The 21,081-nt window shown below is 49.2% G+C and overlaps 1 long non-coding RNA gene across 1 annotated transcript; it reads right to left on the reverse strand.

Moving 5' to 3' along the window:
* Positions 1-505: 505 nt before the first annotated feature.
* Positions 506-9,118, reverse strand: LOC130540765 (uncharacterized). Its single transcript, XR_008954759.2, has 2 exons — positions 7,775-9,118; positions 506-3,130 (listed from the first exon to the last, which is right to left on the reverse strand). It is a non-coding gene; the product is annotated as an uncharacterized LOC130540765 (long non-coding RNA).
* Between the last annotated feature and the right edge of the window lie 11,963 nt (positions 9,119-21,081).

The following is a 21,081-nucleotide window of genomic DNA, read 5'->3' on the forward strand; positions in this document are numbered from 1 at the left end:
ATCTGTGGGAGGGGAACCAGAGCTAGATTTACTCAGCAGGTCCCTGGCCAGACCCTCAAGATCTTTGCCTGAATGAAGCCCTGGGCAGTTCTAATGACCTTGCATTTTCTACACATTTGATTCTTCTTTTTTTTCAATATTTTTATCTTGTTTGTTCTTCTCTTTTTCAGTTCAGAAAAGGCATGTACAATGTATGTGAAGGTCCGATTAGTCATTATCTCCTCTGTGGTCTGCCTCGGAGCTTAGCACAGAGCAGATGTCCCAGGCCTCTTGGTGAGAACCATCCAACCCCAGAGCCCAGCCTCAGCCACTCCAGAGGTCTGGGTAAATCAGGAGCCTTGCAGCCCTCTGGGGGATCAGCTGGCAGAATTGGGGGGTGAGGCTCTCTCCCTGGCCAGCCTTCCCCACAGCTTCTCAAAGCATGGTGTTGCCAAAGGAAGTTACAGGGACAGCCACAGGATCACTGGTAGGATTAGAGGTGGTCACCCTGCAATATGAAGCATGCTTTTGTTTTTATTAATTTCCATCTTTGCATTAGCAATTTTTTTCATTCATTAACTTCATGAGAGCTTTAAAAAGGAAAGTGACAGACATGACCAGGGTCTCTCTGGACCACTTTACAGGTTTTGGTGTTAGTGGTACTGTTTGAATTAGGGGGCTTTTTGTTCATTGGAGTCTTTAACTTCAGACCCTTTAGTGATGTTCTTTCAGGCTTTCTTTTCTCCCACCCTTTGAGCTCCCCTCCAAAAGCATCCCTTCCCCCTTCTTCCTCCTTTCCTTCCCACTAAGAAGAGAGGGTAGTCAGACTGCTCCAAAACCAGCAGCCCTGGGAACAGTCTACCACCCCGTGTTCCCTTGCCACTCCCACTCCCCAGCCCCCAGCCCCTTGCAAAGTGGCAGAAGACATTTCCAGCCACTCAAGGGTGGCATACAATAGATGCTCTCCAAGCTGGTCCCCTCATCCTGTTGGCTCTGACTGTCCTCTTCTAGGTCACCAAGTCAGACCAGTGTGTGGTAAGAGATCAGCCCTAAGGGATCCTGCTTGGGGCCCGGGAGCCCACGCTGCCTGCCAAGAGGAGGAAAAAGAAAGGCTCTTGCCTTCAGGTGACTGGGTCTGTGTTCCCATGTGTCTCTTTCCAACTCCCACATTGCCTAGACTTGATTAGAGTGCAGACCTTCTCTTTCTCCCTTAATGCCCATACAAGCATACCTCCCAAACCACCAATAGAGGCCATTACTGGCCTGAGCTTTGTGGTTCATCCCTTATTGGACAGGATTTTTCCCCCTAATTTGGCCTTTCCCATAACAGCAATAGTCAAGAGGGTGATTATCCCCATTTTGAGGAAACAGAAACTGAATCCTGGCCAGAGTCCATTCCAGATAGACCCTGCTTGTCCCCAGGTGACAGGTGCGATGGGCTGAGCGTGGTAGGCTGTTGGCTGCCATCCATAAAACTGTCCAAGATTGATTTCTCTCCCCAGGCTCTGCAATCATCCACAAACTGGTTTTCTATTAGTTTCCAGGTAGCCTCCCTGAAGTACTTGTATATGGCAGTCTACCCTCCCTGGTGACTTTTTCCATCTGTTCTCTGCAAGCAGACATGAGAGCTGTCTTAAGGAAGTTAGGGCCATTGTTGATCTATATTGTACTGCAGAGATGACAGCAGTTTCCCTGTGAAACCTAGTAAGAAATACACAGAAGCCCAATGCACAACATACCCTCCAAAACAAGTTTTACAGAAAGAATTACACTTATCCCTACCATACATGATGCACTGATTTTTTTCTAGTCTATTTTTTGAATTAAAATTAAAAATTTCTAGTCTAATTTTTTGAATTAAAAATTAATTCAAAATGGTTGCATCCTCAACAACTGATTTTATAACCCATGAATAGATTTCAACCACAGTTTAAAAAATACTGCGCTTCAGAAGAAAATCAAGCCTTGGTTGGGGACAGATCAGCAGGGTTCAGAAAGCAGTAAAGTTGGAACCCCACTTTGCATCCTGGTGAGAACTTAAAGTCCCATCTCAGTCACCGCCAATCAAAAGCTCCAGCGGCACATGAAAAGCGACTTCTTTTGGGATTGAAGGCACATTGGCAGATTCTGCAGAGAAAGCTAGGGGGCCAGGTGAGCCTGTGGATCCAGCACCACCTCGAATCCATAGAAAGACTGTGAAATTAATGTCCATTTATTTCATAAATAAATGTCCATGCTGGAAGGTTCAATTTGTCAGCATTCACTTACTGGGAATCACAATCACTTAGGACGGGCGTGGGGAGTTCTTAAAAGTAGGAATCCACCCCAAGCCTGCTGAAAATCAAACTCTCAGAGGAAGACATGCATAGGTTTTGCGTAAGTGTTTTTTAAAAGATGTAGACAATTCTGATGCCACCCATCCACCAATGAACATTTGGGAACCAATTCACCACCAGACTTAGTTTAATTAAACCAAAGCAGGGACCCAGAGGCAATGCCGCACACCTAACCCACCACATTCAACCTGATCTCTGACAGCTTCTTTCTCCTTTCACGTTCAGAAGCATCTGGGGGCTCCTGGGGGTTCAGCAGTGATGATACACTATGTTTGGTTTTGCTCCAGTCCTTGTGTGTGTCTGTGACCACAGACTGGAGCACAGTGTGCTTGCTACTTGACTTGACTTTTGAGGCTCTATAGAGGAGAATAATCGTGCCTTATGGAAAGGCTAAGGTCTTTGCCTAGGTCCCCTCCCCCAGGACATCATCACAGGTCAAACACTGTTTCTGGGAAGGCCAGTGCCCCTTGAAGGTGCTCCCTGCTTCGGACGTGCCTAAACACAGGAAACATGCCCTCAGACATGGGGGCTGCACTTTGTTATAAGACAGTTCTCATCCTATCCAGACACAAGAACATTCTAACATAATATCCCTGCAGTTCTTCCACAATTGGTCCCCAGAGCTTTGGAGGCAAAATGTCATCTGGGTGATGTCCTTTCTCCTACAGCCATCATCAGGCTTCAGCTGTAAGCTGTGAACATATATTAATCGCTGTCAGCAGCAGGTCCCTTTCTTTGAGAAATCTTCAGGTCCTGAGGCTTCCATCTGCCAGCCATGGGCCATGACTTCCTCTCTAGGGGTCAGCAAACTTTATCTGTAAAGGGCCAGTAAATATTTTAGGCTTTGCAGGCCATATGGTCTTGAGACTGTTAAATTCTGCTGTTGTAGCTTGAAAGCAGCCTTTGACAATATGTAAATGAATGACCATGGCTGTTACCCAGTAAAACTCAATTTAAAATACAGGTGAGGCCAGGTGTGGTGGCTCAGGCCTGTAATCCCAGCACTTTGGGAGGCCAAGGTGGGTGGATCGCCTGAGGTCAGGAGTTTGAGACTAGCCTGGCCAACATAGAGAAACCCTATCTCTACTAAAAATACTGAAATTAAGCTGGGCACGGCAGTGGGCACCTGTAATCCCAGCACTTTGGGAGGCTGAGGTGGGTGGATCACCTGAGGTCAGGAGTGCAAGACCAGCCTGGCCAACACGGTGAGACCCCATCTCTACTAAAAATACAAAATTAGCTGGGCGTGGTGGCACATGCCTGTAATCCTAGCTACTCAGGAGGCAAGGCTGGAGAATCACTTGAACCCAGGAGGCAGAGGTTGCAGTGAGCTGAGATTGCACCATTGCACTCCAGCCTGGGCAACAAGAATGAAACTCCATCTCAAAAAAAAAAAAAAAATTAGCCGGGCTTGGTGGCACATGCTTGAAATCCCAGTTACTGGGGAGGCTGAGGTGGGAGGATCCCTTGAACCGGGGAGTTCGAGGTTGCAGTGAGCTATGATAGTGCCACTGCACTCCAGCCTGGGTAACAGAGCAAGACTCTGTCTAAAAAAAAAAGATCCCCAGGTATAATCCAGATCTAGTGAATCAGAAACTCTAGGGGTGGGGCCAATAGTGTAGGTTTTAGAAGCCTTCCAGGTGATTCTTCTGCAAGCTCAAATTGGAGAACCCTGCTCTCAGTCTGCTGCCAAACCTGTCTGCTCCAGAGAGTTTTTGGTGGTTAGCCATACCTCTGGACAGTCCTCTTCCCCTTCCTCCCTCACAAATTTAAGTACACCCTTAGTACTTAATTAACTCTTATGTACCTAGAGATTTGCTCTCTGCTTGTTTCATGTTTCTATATTTTGTCTCCCAGTTAGATTGAAACCCGTTGAAGGTACAGTATGTGTGTGACTCCTTCCATCTCTACCCCACCACTGATCCATTTTAAGCATTTAATAAAGGCAAGGAAGGCCTTCGCCTTTATTAACTTTTTTGAAAAATCAGAATTTTCAGCCCACAATTCACTTTCAAAAATACACATTAAGTGCCTACTCTGTGCCAGGCCCTGTTTTAAGGCACAAGTCCTGGCCTTCATGAAACTTACATTCCAGTCAGGGAGACATAATAAGCACATAAATTATCAATAAATACTATGAAGAAAAATAAAGATAATACAGTGGCGACTGGCGGGGTGACAGATTTTAAACAGCCTGGTCAGAGCAAGGCCAAGAAGAGAGCACTGCATTTTTAGGACCTAAAAGAGAATATGCAGGCCTTTTATGTTCTCCTCTTCACAGATCGAGCCTAACAGTACTCGTTTCAGTATTAGGCAGGTTAGAATGCCCTGTGCTGCAGGAACAACAACAAAAGCTCAGTGGCTTTGCACGTAAACGTTCACTGCTGTCTCACACAAGTCGAATGCAGGCTAGTGAGGGCTTCCCTCCACGTGTTGGCTCAGTTGTCTGGGTTCTGCTGCCATCCCAAAACTAGGTCGCCTGTGCACAGATAAATGCCAGGGGATGACAGCTCCCCCTTTTAGTGATTCACTTTTTCATTTACAGGAAATCTCCAGGTGTGTTTTCCCTCAGCCAGTCCTGGGGTACGGCAGGTGACACCTCCAACCCTCTTGGAAGCACACCCAAGACGGAGGGAATGATGTTGGGAGAATAGTAGAAATTTCTCCGGTTCCAAAATCCGTATTGCTTCCTTATGGGAAAGGACTTATTTTTCCTTGTTTTCCGTCTGGCTATTACCATTTTGATAGCCTCTCTTCAGGCTAGATAAGCTGGGGGTGTCAGGGACAGATGAGAGAAGAAAAAAGGTACATTTCTGGTGACAAGGCACAAATAGGCTTGTCAGGGAGCGAGACGCACATGCAGGATAAGGGCTCTCCGTGATGTGGAACAAGCCTGTGTTTGGAGCTCAGTAAGGCGGAAAGCCAGGTGGGCTGGAGCCCCACCCTTTCCTGAGCTCCCAGGCTGAGGCTCCTGAAGGCTTCAGGAGCACAGCAGCACCTTGTTGACCTGCAGCACCCTGCCTGCTTGGCCCGATCTCTTCACGCTGTCGCTCAGTGCACAACTGAATTTTCCTCCTGAGGAAGTTGATGGCTGCTGGAACACGCAACGACGTTCAATATGATGATGAACAAAAAGTATCTGCAATTAGACATACCTCCGCAGCACTGCTGTTTGCTGTGTCTTAAAGGAGGTTGTTTGGAAAAAAACGAAGAGGAGTTGATGACATTGTTCCAAGCTCTGCATATATGGGAACACTTGGACTTTTTACACAGTAGGAAAACATTTCATTTGTCCCCTGCCTATACAGCCCAAGCTCCTGTCTGGGTGTTTCTTTCTATCTTTCAGCAAGTGCTGCAAATAGGCAAAGGATGGCAAAGGAACAGCAACCCTCCCCTGTGAATCGGGGCCATTCACGGTTAGAGTCACCAAACCTGTATTTCAGGGGACATCTTTCCAGCTCCCAATCTCCCAGCTTGGCCGGCTGCCCTGAAAAGGGACTGGGACTTGGCTCTGGGAAAGACATGGCTCCCTTTCAGGCTGAGTGAAACCCCTAAGAGTCTCTCCCGTTTTCTAATATCAGGGCTTGCTACCTGAGCTCATTGTTTGTTAGTGTTGGAAAAGTTTCCTGCTGCTTTCCAACCTGGCCCATCTACCCCGGGGCTGAGAAGGGGAAAAGTCGCTGATGTCATAACCCAGCTAGGTTTTGCTGCCAGTGGCAAGGGGATGGGAGGAAGCCAGCGAGCAGCCTTCCCTGGGGCAGCAATGACGGCAGGAGGCCAAGGCCGGCCAGCCGTGCAAAATAGGCTGCAAATCTTTATAACAAAAAAGCCACCCTTGACAACATATCCCTAGGGTGCGGGGGGCCTCTTTACGCCTTTGTCTATCTGTATGTCTCTCTCTCTCTCTGTCTCTCCATTTCTCTGTGTATTTTTCTGTCTCCGTCTCTGTCTCTCTGTGTCTGTTTCTCTCTGTCTCTGTTTCTATCTCTTTCTCTTGCTAAGGAACAGCTCTTGCCACTTTATAGTGGCAAGACTACTTATTCTATGTTTTGAAATGCAGAATATGCCAAGGATTGGGGTATCTAGCACATCACCTCTTCGGACTTCATGCACTGTGCCCACAGTGCCCCTCTGCAGGCTTGTGCTGGGCTGGACAAGCCTTGCCTTCGTCCCTCCCCAGGCCTAGGTGGCCAGCGTGCCCTCCCTGCAGAAGCTGGTCTCCCTTCCCTTCTCCCTGCATGCTCCCTACTGACCTCTTCCCGCAGCCAGGGAGCATCTGGGGCAAATGCAAACAGTTCTTTGGTCTGCTTATTTGCTTTTCTTAGTGCAAAGGTGGAGGAAGAATGTGGTTAGTGCAGCCACCATGGCTGCCAGGGACAAAGTCAGTTCTGGGGAAGGGGAGCGCCAGAGCCTGCCAGCCCAGCAGCCAGCGCTGCCGGAAGGCCCCCAAGCCAGGATCCTGTCAGTCTCCATCTAGAAACCAGACAGAAAGCACTTTTGTAAATGTTAACCAAAAAGGTCCCCCTGTGATGGCTGTGCTGTAAATCAAAGTAGACAATGTGGGGTGGGGGCAGGGCACACGTCTTGTCTCTGGAGCCATCGCAAAGCAGGGAGGGGATGCTCCTTCAACTCTCAGGTGGGGGCTGGAGCTCCCCGCTAGTCCACACTGGAGAAAGGTTTTTAGGGCCTGGAGTCACCCAGGACCCATCTCTGTCCAGGGGCTGCTGTGTAATATTCACCATTAATCCTACACATCTGGGAAGCATTCTCCTGCTAAAGATAAGATAAAGCCCAAATGATTTGTGTTGGGGGCTGGCTAGGGGGCTGGGGGGAGGCCAGGCCTGGAAGGCTGGGCACACAGGAGTACCCTAACCAGCAAGCGGGGGACGCAGCCTCCGCGGCAGACTCCCACAGTCTGTCTGTGTTGCCGGGCAGATTCCCTAAGCATGGTGCACTGAGGTACACAGGGAATCTGGAAAATTATTTTGCTTTACACAATGGAGACTGTGTTATTTAAGTTTAAAATACCATGGGGGAGGAAGGTAAGCATAATCAGCTTTATAAGAGAACAAGCAGGCAGGGGAGCTTTTCCCAGATTCCACCCTTTTGTTAAATCTCTGAGGTTTCCAGAATGTAGTTCTTCCTCGCTCCTGCCGCCTCCCACCTTCCTTCCTCACTCTCCCCTCTCCCTCTCTGCCTTTCTCTGTGTCTGTGCCTCTATAACAATAAAAATCATCAACGCAGCCATTGCTGTGAGCAAGGTACTGTTCCAAGTGCTTTTCAGATCACGTAACCCCCAAAACTCTATGAGGAAGGTTCTGCCTTCTTCTCTGCATTGCGCTCTCTTTCTCTCCCGCTGCCTCTGCCTCTCTCATACACACACTCACCCCCTGACACACACACACACACACACACCCCTTAGGCCTCTCTGTATCACCTCCACACACTCAGACACATACCCACAGTCTTGTCCACACCAATAAGAAGCAGTTCACCTCCACCGGGAGGGACAGCCTCAGAGCCTGAAGAATGCCAGCCTTTGCACTCCTGCGCTCGGAGGTTCTCCTGAGCTACCTGGGGTGCAGTGGCTCTGAAGGCCTCAGTACTCAGACCTCCCTGAACTTGGTTGAAGATCGTGAACAGGAAAGCAAGCTCTACCCCTGCTGACTCTACCTGCCAGGCTGCCCAGCCTAGCAGGGCCAAGGCTGGATCTACTCTCTCTTCTGTCCTTGGCACTGCTCTGACCTTTGAGGGGAGAGAGAGGCAGCCAGAGGTGAGAGGGAAAACAAAAGAAGACTCTGGTTTCCAGCAGCAGCACTGACTAGAGAACAGGGAAGCAGGGATTCTGGTCCTGGCCACGCCCCTCACTGCACCTGGACAGCGGACAGGACATTTAGTCTTCGTGTGTTTTCATTTCTCTCACAGGAAGATGGATTATCCCCATTTTTATTTTAGGGGCAGTCAGAGAAGCCCAATGTAAAAATACAAAGAAGGTGCAGGCTCTGTGCAGCCCAGCCTTCACCCTCCTTCTGGAGCAGCCCTTTCCAGACTTGCTCACTGAATAAATCCTGCTGGGGCACAGACTGTGCGCCTTCCATGGCATCAGGGGGTGCAGTGCCAAGCACCACTCCCTATTCCCCAGGAACTTACAGCTGAGAGGAGGGAAACAGGTGAGCCGATCAACACGCTCTCCCTAACAGTGACATAAACTAACAAGGGGCAGCGTGCAAAGCACAGTGGATCAACTCAAGGAAAAGGGAGCTAAAACTGTCTATCTACTTCTAGGAATGTCTCCTAAAGAACTGAAAGAGGGACTTGGAGAGATTCTTGTACAGCCATGTTCATAGCGGCATTATCCACTATAGCCAAGGGGCAGAAGCAACCCAGGTGTCCACCGACCGTAGAGGATGAACGGGTAAACTAAACGTGGCACATCCACACCATGGAACACTATTCATCAATGAAAAAGAAGGACATTCTGACACATGCCCCCACATGGATGAACCTGGAGAATGTTATGCTTAAGCGAAATAAGCCACTCACAAAAAGACAGATACTGTGTGATTCCACTTGTGTGAGGTACCTGGAGTGGTCCCATTTATAGAGACAGAAAGGAAACAGTGGCTGCCAGCAGCTCAGGGGAGGAAGGAACGGGGAGTTGGTATTTCCTGGGCACAGAGTTCTGGTTTGGGGTTATAAGAACATTCCGGAAATGGGTGATGATGATGGTTGCACAATAATAAATATATTTAATGCCGCCAAATTGTACACTTAAACATCGCTAAGATGTTAAATTTATGTGCATTTCACCACAATTAAAAATAATAATTTAAAAAATTGTTGGGTATGTGTCCAAAAAGTGGCCAGGGTTTGGCAAGGGTTGAGGGGGAGCAGAAATGACGCTGCCCAGACCTCTATGATAAGGCCCGAAGCCTGCCTCCACCCCCCGGCGTGAGACCAAAGGGCCTTTGCACATGCTCTTCCTTTCACCCGATGCTTCTCCCCTCAATATTTCCATGACTCAAATTCACTCAGCTCTTTCTTCAAATGTCACTCCTCAAAAAGCCCTCACTGACACCACTAACTATAATAAAGCATGTACATGCACGTGCGCGCGCACACACACACATTCTGCCCACCACGTGCCGTAGCAGATTTCTACACAGCACTAACCACCATCTCCTATGCTGGTATATATATCTTTATTTATTTATTTTCTGTTTCCCCAACTAGAATATAAGCTTCAGGAGGACAGGGGCTCTGTTTTGTTCACTGTTCTCTCCCCTATGCTTGAAAGATTGTAGGTGCTCATATGAATTTGAAGGATGATGAGGAAACAAGGAAATGGGGGTGTCTGCCCAGCTTGCCAGGGCTCCCCTTGGAAATTTGAGCCCAATGCCCCCACCTGGCCACAAGCCCACCTACTGAGGCTTACCTTTTTTGCATTTTTCTCTCTCAAGAACCTTGCAGGGAGGTGATGACAGGGTTTGGGAATTTGACTCAGAATCACAGCTATATATCTATGATCATCTTCTACCCTTTTAACTTGGCCTTACGGTTTAGATACCAGAAGAATGACAGGGAGTGAATTAAGAGGGGAGATTCCATTTTAGCGAACATATGTAACTCAGTTTTTAAAATAGAATCATACGATTTTTGAGGTGGACAAGATCACAGACGTCGGCTGAGTTTGAAGCATTGAGAGAATATCCAACCGCAAGTGGGTCGCAGAGCCCTGGCGATGCGGATGGGCCTGTGTTGTGCATTCAGTCTAGCCCTGCACATAACCAGGGCACTAAGAAATGTGTTTGCTAAAGAGAAGCTGCTGGTGCCAGCAAGGACACAGGGAAGTGCTCCAGGAGGCCTGAGGCAAGCTCACCTGATTAGCCTCCACTTCAGGCTCACCCTGAACCCTCATGGGCGTGGCTGGCTCTCAGGGTCTGTGGTTCCTAGACACTAATGCTTATGAACCTGATGCTTAAAATTGCTCACGGACTTTGGCATGCATTATGAACTCCAGGGCCGGGCGTGGTGGCTCATGCCTGTAATCCCAGCACTTTGGGAAGTCAATGCGGGTGGATCACTTGAGACCAGGAGTTCAAGACTAGCCTGGCCAACATGGTGAAACCCATTCTCTACTAAAAATACAAAAAATTAGCAGGGCCTGGTGGTGGGTACCTGTAATCCCAGCTACTTGGGAGACTGAGGCAGGAGAATTGCTTAAACCCGGGAGGTGGAGATTGCAGTGAGCTGAAATCTCACCACTGTACTCCAGCCTAGGCAACAGAGTGAGACCCTGTCTTAGAAAAAAAAAAAGAAGGACTCCAATCTCCCCACCTCCTCACTCCAAAATTAGGTTTACCTAAAACAAAGCCAACTTTGAGTAAGAGTTCTATGAAAAACTGAAGATAGAATGGCAAGTTCCTTTGCATTTTTTTTTTGTTTTTGTTTTTGTTTTAGATGGAGTCTTGCTCTGTTGCCCAGGCTGGAGTGCAGTGGCGCAATTTTGGTTCACTGCAACCTCCGCCTCCCAAGTTCAAGTGATTTTCCTGCCTCAGCCTCCTGAATAGCTGGGGCTACAGGCGCGTGCCACCACACTTGGCTAATTTTTCTGTATTTTTGGCAGTGATGGGGTTTTGCCATGTTGGCCAGACTGGTCTTGAACTCCTGACCTCAAGTGATCTGCCTGCCTCGGCCTCTCAAAGTGCTGAGACTACAGGCATAAGCCCCCTCGCCTGCCCTCCTTTGCTTTTTCAAGGCAATAAAGTCAACTCCCACTAAATGCATCGTCACTGCGACATTACTGCATCCTCATTCATTGTGCCTTCGAATTCTACTTCAGGAATCACAGATTCTCCAACCTAGAGGGAAAGCTAAACATCACTAGGCTCGTGCTTCCTAACCTGTGGGTTGCTATCATTTCGCGTGCCGTGAAATCAATGCAACGGACCATAATGAGAATTTCATTTGAAAATTGAAATAGAGCAGAATGAAATAGAAAAGACCACAGGGCATTGCACATAGAAAAGTAGGTCTTCCTTCATGAAATTTCTTGTTCAGTTATATATAATTATGATGTGTTTACTGCATTGCATTATGAAATATTTCTTACATGAGACCTGGTCAAAAAAATTTTGAAGGCGGCTACTCTGATCCATTTTCTATATAGGTCTCAATACTCCCATATCGAGCTGATGTTTAATCATTCCATAATCCATGAGCTTATTCAGTACCTGTGGTGTGGAAGGCACTGAGCTGGATCCTGGGGCAATGAAGATGAACAGAACACTGTGTGCCACAGTCCAGGCAGGAACCAGGGTGGTGGAGGGCACACCCCGATTGGGTCGTAGGAGAAGAGTTTAATAAAGGACATATTGATTCAGTGTGGGCAGAGTATAGGGAACCCTAAGGAGATAGTGCAGACTCCAGGGACATGAACAGCAGAACAAGGTGGGCAAGGCTGAGGGAAGGGAGCTGCTTCCAGAACCTGAAGCTATGTGGGGGGACTTCCTGACAGAGAGGCTGTCGCCTTTAGTCAGGAGGCCACCAGCTCACAGGAACCCTGTAGGGAAGCTGCCAGAGAGACCAAGAGCTCAGCTCTCATCTCCTGCTGATGGTGAGCCGCATTGGCCAAATGCCCCCAGAAGCCAGAGGGCACAGGACACCAGGGTGCCATCCACATGGGAGAGCAGTGGGGAAAGGGTGGAGGGTGGATATGGAGGGCAGACAGACAAAATCACTGCCTGCTGGGAACTTGAATTGGATGGATGAGAAGGCACATCATCAGAAAAACCACAGTGGTGCCATAACTCATGCTGGAAGAGAGGTATTAATGACGACTTCCGGAAGCACCCAGGAGGAAGCGCTTGACTCCTGGGGAGGTTGGGGAAGGCTTGCAAGAAAGAAGTCCAGTGTTCTGTCTCCAAGCATCCTTTCCTTTGAAGAGCTGCCTTCCCTGCTTCCCTCCCTCCACGTGGTCCTAGTAGGATCTCATAACAGTGCTGTCCTTCTCTGGTACAGGGTAGCAAATCAGACTATGCTCCTATTCCCTGGCCACAGCCCCTCAGAGTCTTCCCTGGGGATCTTCCACTAGTGACAAAAACTGTCTCTTGCCTCTGAATTCAGGAGACTGAGAGGCTGCAGAGTTGAAACTATTCTGCCATCTCCTCCCTATCCCAATAAGCATACATATTCAACTTAGGAAAAAATTGGGGTGGGGCAGAAATTTTACTGGGACATGTTTTTCACTGAGGGTTACCTTCTAGTTGGGCATATACTACTGTATTCATGTTGATCGTTTCTCTTTTTGTTTGAGTGTGAGTTTCTGTCCTTGCAGTCTTGAAGCTGAATTTCTGTCCTAGCGCACCCTGCAGGTGCAGAAGCATGGAGAGGAGAAGGCACTTGGCCTGGTGAGGAACCTGCTGGGTGTATGGCCTGGCCAGAACCCAGGGTGCCTGTGAATGGGGACCTAGGAGGAGGCTGTCACAGTGAGTGTGGGTCAGATCATGAAAGGCTTGGGTCAGATGGGGAACGCATGAGTATTCATTAAGGATTTTAACAGAGGGGACACACACAGAGGTGCATCTTAGAAAGCTCCCTCTGAGAGCTGTGTGGAAGATGGATGGAGGTGAGCCAGCCTGGAGGAAGCCGCGGGAGACACAGCAGGCACCAGAACTCAGCTGGGAACTCTAGGGAATGGAGAGCGGTTCTTGGATCCCAGAGGGACTGAGTAAAGTACAAGAGTCTACAATTAGTAGCAAGTTTCCGGTTTGGGTGGGAAGGTGGATGGTGGCATAAATGGAATCTTGCTTCCGTTTTTTCCCACATCTCATAACTTTGAGGGTCTTCTCCCTCCTGAAAGCATGATCGCTTTCCCCCTGAAAGCATTCTGAGTTTATCCATGTCCTATAGAAGACACAGGGCCCACAACAGAACAATACTCCAATGGAGGAAGGCACCATCACACACTTTTATGAACACAGCCCATGGGGCCTGAGGATTTTCCTGGAAGTCATCTCACTGTGATGGCTCACATGGAAAACAGTATTGTCTTAAAGCCCTAAGGTTTTTTTTCATGTAGGCTCTGGATCATTATTTAATTGGCAAGTAAATATTTTTACAAGTGGTAATTTTTGTGTGCGTGGGTAATTTTTTTTTTGAGACGGAGTCTTGCTCTGTTGCCCAGGCTAGAGTGTAGTGGCATGATCATGGATCACTGCAACCTCCGCCTCCAGGGTTCAAGCAATTCTCCTGCTTCTGCCTTCAGAGTAGCTGGGATTACAAGCACGTGTCACCAAGCCCAGCTAATTTCTTATATTTTTAGTAGAGATAGGGTTTCACCGTGTTGGCCAGGCTGGTCTCAAACTCCTGGCCTCAAGTGATCCACCCTCCTCAGCCTCCCAAAGTGCTGAGATTACAGGTGTGAGCCACTGCGCCCGGCCAATAATTCTTTTTAAACCACCTGAAATGCTGACCTATGTCATTAAACTTAGCATGTCTTCCCTACATCTGAAAACTACACATCTCCAATCCTTTGAATCCAATGTAATTCAGCAAGCAGTATGGTGTGAAGATTCTGGAATCGTTACTGTGGAAGATGTCTGAAAAGGACATGTTCTACTGTTTTGAAGCAGCTCTCTCCAGTGTGGCAGAGTAACAGTGAGGGGGAGAGGGGGGGAGAGAGGGGGGGGAGGGGAGGGAAGGGGAGGGGGGGAGGGGAGGGAGGGAGAGAGAGAGGAAATAAAGATCTTTGGAGCACTGTCTAGTTGTGAAATGCTGTGTGGAGTGGTTGCTATGACTTTTCAAGGTTCTGGCGATATTTTACCTTGAGGTTTACCATATATACCATCTTCCCAGCTCAACATGTCTGAAAAGCTTTTACCATGTGAACTTCTGATTTCCTGTTACCCGTCTACACTGTGGATAATTCATGACTAGTTACTGGCCCTTCACCTTTGTGATCTTTGCCTTAAAATGTGTCCCCTGACTCTATGGGTTTGTACTGTCCTCGGCTTTCTTTTCTGGGGCTGACCTTTTGTTTACTTCCAAAAACCTCACTAACTTTTACAGATGTACCTTACAGGCGGTGGTCATAGAAAGCAGGCTTCCTAATGCGCCCTTTGCAAGTTTTGTGTAAACTACCTTAAAACTCACTGTTTTCCCCTTCTCCTTTCCCTCCCTGCTTTCAGTAAACTCCCACTTCAGGTCTCATCATCTCAAATTGTTTCTCCACCAGCCTCCTTCGGTCCTCTTAGATCACCATTTTTGCAATCTGAGCAGACAGGCCCTGGGCCAAGCGGTGTGTCCACCACGTCACGTGGCTCTCTCTTTCTGAAGATGTGGGGGGATCCTGACACGGAGATCTCAGGATGGGGAAAACTGTGTACTTTCAGCAGATCCGCTCATTCTACTGACATTTCCCGAACACCTACTCGGTGTCAAGCACCCTGAGAGGGATGGGGTGGTGACTAGACAGAAGACAGGCCCACATTTACAGGCAGGCAAGGGGAGCGCACGAGGAAGCTTCCGGCGACTGACCCAGGGCGGAGAAGAGTCACAGAGGAAGGGGTTGGTGAGCAGAGCTGGGAATGAAGAATGAGACAGCACACAGCTGGCCCCAGAAAGGGAGAAATTTGGTTTCTCCGTGCTGTGGAACTGAAGAGCTGGCAAGAGGAGAGGAGGGTGTGAGACAGAGGAAGGGGCTGGGATTTTATCTAAGAGCCACAGGAAGCTGTTGAAAAATTCAAAGCCAGAAGCAATGCCATCAGACTGATCATCTTTCCTTCTTTCTTTGATAGCTTGGAATCAGGAACTGAATTTGCAGCCCACTGCTTGCAACTCTTGGGGGCCACCATTCTGCTGTTTGAAGATTCATTCACCCTGCCTTCATGTTCTTATAACTTGACCACTCTGTCCTCATTTATTAACTCTCCTGGTACTGAATGCATCTCCACAAGCCCCGCCAAATGCGAATAAACCACGTTAGCACATTTACTCTCATAACAGCCCTTGAGTTAAACATTTTATATCTCATCTTACAGGGAAGGAAATTGAAGCCCAGAGAAATTCAGTGACTCACCCATGGCCTTAGAATTTTTTCATTCATTTCTGGAACTTGTTCACTATCTCGCTTCCTCAACTGACTGGAAACACAACAAGGGCAGCGACTGTGTTTGCAGTGGTCATGGTGAGAGGTGACAGCGTGCTGGCAGTCGTCACAGCCCTCGCTCGCTCTCGGCGCCGCCTCTGCCTGGGCTCCCACTTTGGCGGCACTTGAGAAGCCCTTTAGCCCACCGCTGCACTGTGGGAGTCCCTTTCTGGGCTGGCCAAGGCCGGAGCCGGCTCCCTCAGCTTGCGGGTAGGTGTGGAGGGAGAGGCGCGGGCGGGAACCGGGGCTGCGCGCGGTGCTTGCGGGCCAGCGTGAGTTCCGGGTGGGCGTGGGCTCGGCGGACCCCGCACTCGGAGCAGCCGGCCGGCCCTGCGGGCCCCGGGCAATGAGGGGCTTAGCACCCGGGCCAGCGGCTGCGGAGGGTGTACTGGGTCCCCCAGCAGTGCCAGCCCACCGACGCTGCACTCGATTTCTCGCCGGGCCTTAGCTGCCTTGGCGCGGGGCAGGGCTCGGGACCTGCAGCCCGCCACTCCTGAGCCTCCCACCCCCTCCGTGGGCTCCTGTGCAGCCCGAGCCTCCCCGAGGAGCACTGCCCCCTGCTCCACGGCGCCCAGTCCCATCGACCACCCAAGGGCTGAGGAGTGAGGGCACACGGCGCGGGACTGGCAGGCAGCTCCACCTGCAGCCTCGGTGCGGGATCCACTGGGTGAAGCCAGCTGGGCTCCTGAGTCTGGTGGGGACGTGGAGAACCTTTGTGTCTAGCTCAGGGATTGTAAATACACCAATCGGCACTCGGTATCTAGCTCAAAGTTTGTAAACACACCAATCAGCACCCTGTGTCTAGCTCAGGGTTTGTGAATGCACCAATGGACACTCTGTATCTAGCTCCTGTGGTGGGGCCTTGGAGCACCTTTATGTCTAGCTCAGGGATTGTAAACGCACCAATCAGTGCCCTGACAAAACAGACCACTGGGCCCTACCAATCAGCAGGATGTGGGTAGGGCCAGATAACAGAATAAAGGCAGGCTGCCCTAAGCCAGCAGTGGCAACTGGCTCAGGTCCCCTTCCATGCTTTGGAGCTTTGTTCTTTCGCTCTTTGCAAATGAGCCACTGCTCACTCTTTGGGTCCACACTGCTTTTATGAGCTGTAACACTCGCTGCGAAGGTTTGCAGCTTCACTCCTGAAGCCAGCGAGCCCGCGAGCCCACCGGGAGAAATGAACAACTCCAGACAGGCTGCCTTAAGAGCTGTAACACTCACCGCGAAGGTCTGCAGCTTCACTCCTGGGCCAGCGAGACCACGAACCCACCAGAAGGAACAAACTCCAAACACATCCGAACATCAGAAGGAACAAACTCCAGGCGCGCCACATTAAGAGCTGTAACACTCACCGTGAAGGTCCGCGGCTTCATTCTTGAAGTTAGTGAGACCAAGAACCCACCAATTCCGGACACAGTGGGCGTGTGCGCGCTTCCAGCACAGTAGCTCTCACGTCTGGGAGGCTGGGCTGCTGACCGACTGACCCACCGACCCTCCTTTCTGGTAACACTGGGAACCAGCCAGGGTCAGGGTCAGAGTCGGAGTGGCCTCAGCGCAGCGGCTGCCGGACTCCTAGACTTGCGCGTCGGACACTCCACTGTCTCCTTCCGCCTGCTTTCCGTATCCATGCTCTTAAAGAAGACCCGACATTTAACTTTCAAGTACATCGGGTAACTAAAACCAGGTTCACATTTCGTTGCACTTAATGCTAGATCCGGCCAGGCGTGGTAGCTCACGCCCCTAATCCCAGTACTTTGGGAAGTTGAGGCGGGCGGATCACCTGAGGTCAGGAGTGCGAGACCAGCCTGGCCAACATAGTGAAACCGTGTCTCTACTAAATAGAAAAATTGGCTGGGCATGGTGGCAGGATTTGTAATCCCAGCTATGCTGGAGGCTGAGCCAGGAGAATCACTTGAGTCTGGGAGGCGGAGGTTGCAGTGAGCCGAGATCGTGCCATTGCATTCCAGCCTGGGCAATAGAGGACGACTCCATTTGGAAGAAGAAAAAAAAGCTAGACCCAAAGCTGAAAGGAAACCAAGCAATGATTCTAATCCAACCGATTCATTTTACGGTGAATAAACTCAGGCTTAGAGAGTGCGGTTGACTCCCCAATGTCATGCAACTCCTTACCAGCGAGGCATGGATTCAGCAGTGTCCCTGGGTGCCTCCAAATGTCCTATACAGTGTTTACTGTGTCGCTTTGTTCGTTCAGAAACATCACGAGTAAATGTTTAATTCAGATTGCTTATAAAACTCAGTTATTTATATGCTTAGATATAGGTCTGGTGAGAATTTATTTTAAAGAGATTTTAAGCCACAGCCTCTCTGCATCATCTTGCTTCAGATACTCAGAATCGGAGTGAGAAAACATTCTTGCCCACCGAGGCTCGTCGCTGTCCTGGGGCCTCTCCCCGCTCACTCACAATTCTGTCCCTGGGCTGTCGCATCCACCCAAGGTTTCAACCACCACTTAACAACCTGCAGAATCCCAAACAGTCATAGCAATAGCTAACACGCACCGAGCATGGCTCATTCAATCCTCACCAACCTAATGCACTCCACGCTACAGAGGAGGAAGCTGGGGCACAGAGAGAGGAAAGGAATTGCCCACAGTTGTAGGCGGTGCACTGGGATGCGGCAGGGCCCCTTCCCCGGGACGGTGTTATGCGTAAAGCTCAGCGGCAGCCGCTCCTCCCCATCCCAGCTCCAAATCCCAAAGACCAACTGCCTGCTGGTTTCCCCACAGGGCTGCCCCGTAACCAACTCAAAACTGAACTCAGCTTGACCCGGAACAGGCGGGTTGCCCACACAGCACCAGTCGTTGTTGGCCCTCCCTTTCCTAACCCATCACATTCCATCCACCCTTTCATTCCTAAATATTTCTCAGACCTGCTCCCTCCTGCCAGTGTCCATGGCTACAGCTGCCCAAGTGGCCTCTGTGCTGCAGTATCAGCCGTGGCCCCTGCCCAGGCCCTGGCCCCCAACCCACACTGCCCCACGAATGTCAACATAGGATTCCCAAGGAGTCTGGGCACAGGCCCGCCTGCCTGCCTCAGCTCTCTTGGTGGCCCCAGAGCCTGCCGCCTGCCATGTTGCCAGCCTCTTCTACAGTGAGCAGCCTCGGCTTTGGCTGCAAGACCCAGTTCCCTGAGAGGCTGTCCCAATTCACGTGGCTCTGCTTTTATACCGCTCTTCCTTCCTTCCCTTTGTATCCCCTCCCTCCCCTCATCTCCAGCAGAGCTAGTCACTTCCTCTTTAGCTGCAGCAGGCTACCCCTTAAACTCACACTCACCCAGGACTTTCTCTAGATGACAATTGTTTACTTGCTTTTCTCTGCTCCCAGGCAGTAGGAACTATGTTATGGCATCCAGAGCTATATAGTATATAGAGTAGTTCCATAGATATCTCATCACATTCAGATGCATGGGTAGAGTGAAAGAATGAGAGGCATTGTGATCCTTAATTTGATGGGTCAGCTTGACTGGGCTAAAGGATGTCAAGATGGATGGTAAAGCATGATTTCCGGGAGTGTCTCTGAGGGTTTCTGGAAACGATCAGCATTTGAATTGGTGAGCTGAGTAAAGCAGGTGGCCCTCCCCAGTGTCAGTGGGTCTCATCCAATCCACTGAGGGCCGGAGTACAACAAAGACAGAGGAAGGAAGAGTTCGCTGTCTCTGCTTGAGATGATTTATCCATCTTCTCCTGACTTTGGATGTCAGAGCGCTGGGTTTTCAGGCCTTCAGACTCGTGCTGAATTACACCACCAGCTTCTGTGGTCCCCCAGCTTGCAGACAGCAGATCGTGGGACTTCTCAGCCTCTATAATCACATGAGCCAACTCCCATAATAGATCCCCTCTTATATTCCCCTCTTACATATGCATATGTATATGGACTTGTATATGGATTTGTATATTAGTATATGTATATATGTGTATATGTGTATACGTGCATATGTATATGTATAGTATATGTATATGTATCCCATTGGTTCTGTTTCTCTGGAGAACCCTGACTAGCACAGGCATAAAGCCCTACCGATCAGCTCTGCACACACTGGGCCAGCCCATTTCTGCAGGGCTCTCAGCCTGCATGGGCTACTCATTGCTGTGCCTGTGACAAGCATTCCTGACCAACTCCTCCCTCATCAAAGCCCCCTTCTGCCTCCAGCATCACCCGAATGGGGCCTCCACAGAGCCCAGGACATCAGTCCCTCCCCTGATCCTCACCCGAAGGGCGTCCCTCAGCCACAGTGGGAAGAATGATTGGAATCTGCCTGTTGATGGTGGGGCAGAGGGGCCCAACGGTCCAGGAGGGAGCTACACATGGTTTGCTCTGTCTGATGAAAACAATCACTGGAGATTTGTGTAGTGAAGGCACAAAGGTACGCTAAATATTATTTACAACTGAGATGTGATCAGCCTCTGAAAGGAAAGGTTTGTAAGGCCGAAGAAGAGCATCAGGAATTTCAAACATGTACAGTTAGCGAATTCCAGAAGGCTACAGTTTTAGCGAGATGAGCCTGTATTCCCTGCAGGAGTCACCTGGGTCCTCCTGCTGCCACCTCTGCTTCCTCCACGTGAGAAGGAGGAAGTGAGAGCTCTGGAGTGTGGAAGGGCCCAATGAGCCCAGTAGTCCTTAAGCCCCAGGAGACACTCACCACTCTCATGTCCACGTCTCAGTGCAGATGGCAGCCCAGAAGCCTTGCTCGCTTATAACAACAGTAAATAGGAGAGCTGGGTAGGACCTGCTTCACCACCGAGTTTGCTGCCCTTATTTAGTGGGAGGAGGAACCTCAAGAGGGGAGCTACCAGGCCAACTCCCGTCCAGACCTTTCCAAGTTATTTCACTGAGGAGCAAGGATGGTGCCACTGCACTCCAGCCCTGGTGACAGAGGGAGAGTCTGTCTCAAAAAACAAACCAGGTTGTCTTATTGAATTCACACTGTTAGGAGATAGATGACAGATTTGAATTGAGCTCTAATTTTGTGAAGAAATGATTTTTTGGAGCAAATGCACTGGTCCTTCTTTCAGACACAAACTTAGCATTCATTTTCTCAAAAATAAACACATCTAGCTGAGCTACATAATATATGCGCCCTGCAAGAACTTTAGAAAACCTAGAAGAGCACATGGAGAAAATAGTACTCATCAGGAATCCCACCAGGCAAAGATGACCACTGTTAACATTTCATGTAAGTGCTTCTAGCATTTTTGATGTATATTTGTTTTAGCTTTCCAAATTGCTGTTGTACGGTAATACTCTTTTGAATCTTGGTAGCATTTGGTTTTGCACTTTTTGCAATATGTTGCAAATGGTTTCTTCTTTTTTTCTTCTTTTGCTTGGTTTGTTTGTGTTTTAATTATTCTATTTTGTATTATTGTTTAAAACACCAATAAACATTTTGTATACATATCTTTATGAAAAATAATTATTTTCTTAAGAAAAAATTTTAGCAGCAGGATTACTATACCGAAGTATGTACACAGACTTAAGGTTTGGGGTACATGTTGCCAAACTGCCGTGAGGAAATGTGAAGCCAAATGCAGAAATGCTGTGTGTTTCCACACACTCTCAATCAACTCGAGGTTTTATTGTTCTTTTCTCCTCATCTCTAAGTT

The sequence above is a fragment of the Pan paniscus genome, chromosome 14 (assembly GCF_029289425.2).
Source record: "Pan paniscus chromosome 14, NHGRI_mPanPan1-v2.0_pri, whole genome shotgun sequence".
NCBI lineage: Eukaryota > Metazoa > Chordata > Mammalia > Primates > Hominidae > Pan > Pan paniscus.